Source organism: Mesoplodon mirus (assembly GCF_964341445.2).
Source record: "Mesoplodon mirus genome assembly, chromosome: 17".
Taxonomy (NCBI): Eukaryota; Metazoa; Chordata; class Mammalia; order Artiodactyla; family Ziphiidae; genus Mesoplodon; species Mesoplodon mirus.
The window spans coordinates 30,469,318-30,475,317 of NC_138993.1; the positions used below are offsets into that span (position 1 = coordinate 30,469,318).

At 33.9% G+C, this 6,000-nt stretch overlaps 1 pseudogene across 1 annotated transcript in view; it reads left to right on the forward strand.

Annotated features, from left to right (window-relative positions):
• LOC309792633 (kinetochore-associated protein NSL1 homolog) overlaps positions 1–5,262 on the forward strand; it is a 49,577-nt pseudogene extending 44,315 nt beyond the window's left edge. The window contains exon 3 of the transcript in view: positions 4,720–5,262. The product of the transcript in view is annotated as a kinetochore-associated protein NSL1 homolog (transcript). The remainder of the gene's footprint in view (positions 1–4,719) is intronic.
• The last annotated feature ends 738 nt before the right edge of the window (positions 5,263–6,000 follow it).

The window sequence follows — 6,000 nt, forward strand, 5'->3', positions numbered from 1 at the left end:
AGAAAACAGCACCCAGTATAAATATTAGGTTCTTCGGCATGTCCAACATTGTTGACAAAGATATTAGTAGTCTTCATCAGGACTGATAACTTCAGTGGGCACCACCTGTTGACTTGCTGCTGTTGACATTGTCATCAATGGATGACAGGAAGAGTGAAGAATGAGAATACTGAGAGTTTTCAAAATTACATAGGATAGACTGTGAGAAAGACATACTTCTGATTTCTACTGTGACTTGGCCTTACCATTCTACAGCTCCCAATCCTTCCCCTTCCAGCATGGTAAATAAGTGATACATTATTAAACAGTGGAAGAAACAACATACGGAATTGAAAATGTTATTCTTTGCTGCTTTATTTTGATTCAACCTATCTTTTGTTGACTCAAATATAATTATATATTATAACTCTAAAACATAAATAATATGTATATTATAATTTTTGCTATTATCACAATAAAAATAATTATAAATATTATGAATGTTTATACAATACAATTATGTAAATTTTAAGGACATCTTTCCATAACGGGACATTTCTTCAAATGTTCCTAAAATATATCTGATGCATCACAGCCAAAATGGGAAGTCTCAAGATAGGAATAAAGTTAAACAAAAAAATGCTCCCTGTATGTCTTGAGAAGTGTACAAGTACTCAATAAACATTAATAAGTGATTATAACCTACAGTCTTATCTAAAAAATAAAAAATTTTGAGTTAAAAATATTTATTTATTTTTTCTTGGCCTCACCATGCTATGTAGCTTGTGGGATCTTAGTTCCTGAACAGAGATCAAATCTGGGCCCTCAGTAATAAAAGCATGGAGTCCTAACCACTGGTCTGGCAGGGAGTTCCCCCCAAAATACTAATTTAATAGCAAATTCATTTAGTATTTAGTACATATGTACATTGTACACATTTAATAATCTTTGTTAAACATATCCTACTAATGCATATGATATACATGTTCCTGTCAGAAAAGAGCATAACCCACAATTTTGGTTTTCATTTATTTGTATCAAAAAAATTTTTTGCCTTCTCTGTAAATTTGAATGGCAAATCTTCTGAGATAACAACATGTAGGAGCAGAAGCATTGTTCCATGTGGGGAAATGTGACAATTTCTGTAGTTTCTTTACTTTGTACTCATTCCTCCTCATACGTTTACTTTTTTTAACATCTTTATTGGAGTATAATTGGTTTACAATGGTGTGTTAGTTTCTGCTTTATAACAAAGTGAATCAGCTATACATATGCATATATCCCCATATCTCCTCCATCTTGTGTCTCCCTCCCATCCTCCCTTTTCCACCCCTCTAGGTGGCCACAAAGTACCGAACTGATCTCCCTGTGCTATGTGGCTGCTTCCCACTACCTATCTGTTTCACATTTGGTAGTGTATATATGTCCATACTACTCTCTAACTTCGTCCCAGCCTACCCTTCCCACTCCTCATGTCCTCAAGTCCACTCTCTACGTCTGCATCTTTATTCCTGTCCTGCCCCTAGGTTCTTCAGAACCTCTTTCTTTTTTCTTTAGATTCCATATATATGTGTTAGCATATGGTATTTGTTTTTCTCTTTCTGACTTATTTCACTCTGTATAACAGACTCTATGTCCATCCACCTCACTACAGATAACTCAATTTTGTTTCCTTTTATGGCTGAGTAATATTCCATTGTATGTATGTGCCACATCTTCTTCATCCATTCATCCGTCAATGGACACTTAGGCTGCTTCCATGTCCTGGCTATTGTAAATAGAGCTGCAATGAACATTGTGGTACATGGCTCTTTTTGAATTATGGTTTTCTCAGGGTATATGTCCAGTAGTGGGATTGCTGGGTCACCCATACACTTATGATTTCTAACATTCAGAAGTATCCTCCCATTAGAACTACCTCTCTCAAAACTCAATAACTACTGACCAACTGCATTTTAATTACAAGAAAAAAATATCTTTGAATTCTACTAAGCACACAATTTATTCAGAAATCCTCAATCAGAATTTCAGCACTCAGGACATTTAAATTAATTTATTCTTTAATGATGAAAACGGATTGCCCATCAGGAAAGGAAAACTTTAAAGGCACTTTCTACAAGAAGCTTAAAGAACTCACCAGGCATTGCTGAAGCCTTGGGGTAAGGAGAAAAAAAATCTTTTTGATAAATTAAGTATATGTGATTCAAATAGAGCATAATTTTATTCACTTCATATTTTATTACATAAATTAAAAAATTTGGAGATTTGCTGTACCCAGAATGATTGATGAATTATATCTGCTGATTATTCAATCTTGTAGTGATAAAAAACATATTCTCCTCTTTGCTTTGGTTTCTCAATCTTTCATCTAAGTATCTATATGATACCCATGTAGTTGTATTTAATTTAATTGAACTGCATAGTTAAAAATCAAATTATATTTTACTTTAATCTTTCTCTTTGATTCTTGATTCCTTCTGAGAAATGGGCTCACCAAAAAGATAATCATAAGATATACTTGTCTAAGTACTTGATAATTTGATAGTGATTTACATTCAGTTCCAAAGCACATTAATGAGTAATGTCTCTCATTCTTTCTACTCACACAGAATATATTATTATTATAATCCACTAGTCATTTTGAGCTCTACTTTTAGTTATATCACCTTTCTCACTGAAAATATTTTGTTCATAATATATTTTCAGCTGTTTTAGTTTCCCAAATTCAAGTTCCTTTCAAAAATCCCCTAACTATATCTAGTTCAACTGTTTCTTAATACAGTGTCTTGATTATGTTAAGTGCCTAAGAGTGCATACTTTAGAGATATATTAATATAATCCCAAACAGATGGTCCAATGATAAAAATTATATATATTCTCAAGGTGATGTAATAAAAATGATCTCTGTTGCAAATGAGTAAAATGAAGGATCACTTATAATAATAACTCTTTAAAGGATATTATCAAGGAACAATTTTTTTTAATTACAAATGGAGGCTTTGAAGAACATTAAGGTTTGAATACATTTGCTTCAAGCAAGTGCGCTGTAGATATTACTTATATGTCTTTACTTCCCAGCAAAAGAGAGGAGACTACACTGTTTACCCTGAAGAACATTTTACAAGCCACAACAATCTTGAAGGCAACCTTTTTTTAACTATTCAATAATTATTTGTTTGAACCGCTTTAAAAATATTGTCACTTATTAGAATATTTGCATGATTTTCCACTCAAATTTGCATACATCATACATGTCTAAGCATGAAAATCTTTATCTGAAATCAAGCAAAGCTACAAAATAGATAAAAATCAACAGCATAATATATTTTTAAATGGTCAATTTAACTTTATTAAAATTAACAATTTCTGTTCTACATAAGACACTGTAGAAAGAATGAAAGACAAGCCATAGACTTGAGAAAATATTTCCAACATATATATATGTTAAATAAGTTGAATGTAGAATAAAAAATAGCTTTTGAAACTCAATAATAATAAAACATCAACCCAACTTTTAAAACTGTTAAAGATTTGAATAAACCCTTCATCAAAGAAAATACACAGATGGCTAAGAAACACATGAAAAGATGGCATCTTTAGTAAGTAGGGAAAATGCAAAATAAAACTATGATGAGAAGCTATTATATACCTATGGATTGGCTAAAATTTAAAAAAAGATTTTTTATGCCAAGTTATTTCAAGATCAGAGGAACCATAACTCTCATCCATTGCTCATGGGATTACAATATGTTAAGGTCACTTTGAAAAAGATTTTTGCAGTTGCTTGCAAAGTTAGACATATGCTTATTAAATGACCCAGCAATCTCCACCTAACAGCAATGAAGATTTGTGGTTTTGCAAAAAAACAAAACAAAAAAACTGTACACAACTGTTTGCAGCAGCTGTTTAATAATCTTCCCACTGAAGACAACCTAACTGACATTCAGTGGTGAATAGATGAACAAGCTCTGGCCCATACAATGAAATACTACTCAGCACTAAAAAAGGAGTAAACTAGTGACATGTAACAGGCAAATCTCAAACGTGTTATGCTTAGTAAAAAGCCAGATTCCAAGAGCAGAATCATGTGCTATATGATTCCTTTTATATACACTTCTGGACAAGGTATGGTACAGGGACAGGAAAAAATCTGCAAACAGATGTTTATAGCAGCTTTATTTATAATTGCCAAAACTTGGAAGCCACTAAAATGTCCTTCAGTAAGTGAATGGAGAAATAAACTGTGGTACCCCCAGACAATGGAATATTACTCAGCACTAAAAATAAATGAGCTATCAAGCCATGGAAAGACATGGAGGAATCTTAAATGTATATTATGAGTGAAATAAGCCAATCTGAAAAGACTACATGGTGTAAGATTCCAACTATATAATATTCTGGAAAAAGCAAAACTATGGAGACAGTAAAAGAAGATCAATAGTGCTAGGGTGGCATAAGAGGGGAAGACGAATAGGCAGAGTACAGATTTTTAGGACAGTGAATATGCTCTGTAGTGGTGGATACATGTACGTTTGTCCAAACCCATAGAATGTACAACACCAAGAGCAATGATTTGCCAATGTAGGTTCATCCTTGATAACAAATATACCATTCTAGTGAGTGATGTTGATAATGGAGGAGGCTATGCATGTTTTGGGGCAGGGAGTATATGGGAAATCTCTGTACCTAAAACTGCTCTATTTTTTTTTAAATAAAAATAAAAGAGACAAATAGGAGTAGGTGGCCCTTTCTCCTCCGCTAGACATGGAGAGTGTGGCAGGGACAGACGATGGAGCCTCTGTCCTTCCCACCTCTGGAATAGACTTCCAAGTGTGCTGCACCTCGAAGTGAGCCATGACGGAAATGCTAGAACTGTGCGGCCCCTTAGTGCAAAAGCTGGGGGACGGGCTGCCAGAGGAGATTCAGGAGCCCATGTTGCGAGATGCGCAGTGGACTTTTGAATCAGCTGTGTAAGAGAATGTCAGCATTAATGGGCAAGCATGGCAAGAAGCTTCAGACAATTACCTTATGGATTCTGATATCAAAGTCCTTGAAGACCAGTTTGATGAAATCATAGTCGATATAGCCACAAAATGTAAGCAGTATCCCAGAAAGATCTTTGAATATGTCATCAAAATCATAAAAGCAAAACAAGAAATTCTGAAGCAGTACCACCCTGTTATACATTCATTGGACCTACAATATGACCCTGATCCAACTAAAAACTGCACCCAGAGAAAATGGTATCCATTGCAGCCAAAGAAAATCAGTCTTCACACATAAACTCTTTTTGTTCATCTTGGAAGTTGAGATTAGGCACTATCAACATTTAGATTACAGCTTAATGCCTGGACGGGACTTCATTTAAAACAACAGATAAGTAGTGATTCTTCTGTACAAATATAGTAGCTCTATGCTGGGGTATGATATATTGTATTTCTTTCCTAGCCTTTGCATTGATAATCAATGAAAAGCGTATGGTTTGAATATTGGCACAAAACCCGTCAATGGTCATTAAGAGTGCAAACTTTTACTGTCATTGAATACCATCAACACTTGGCTGCCTTACAGCTTTTATGGAATTTCAGAAGTAACATATTCCACTGGGTTTCCTGGATATATATCTTTCTCTAAAAAAAAAAAAAAAAAAAAGAGCTGTGTAACTGTTGTCATTATTTAAGGTCTGAAAGTCATGCCCTCCCCAAAGAAGTTTGATGTATTAAATTAACGTACAGATGACAAGACTGACTCTGACTTTGTTACTCTAAATTCCTCTAATTTGGATTTGTGGGATTAATTTTAGGATTTTTTGGTTTTGTTTTGTAAGACAAAGATGATGATTATTTGTGTAAGAATTTCTCTTAGAAATAAAAATTGGCATGTAGGCAATGTTTCTAACCCACACTTTTGTTTTCCATAGATCTCTTAACATTTAAACGTAATTTGACTTGGGACTAACAGTTTCTTTTCAGGATTTCTCAGTATTTCTTTGTAAATGGCTCCAGTTCAAAAATATATATC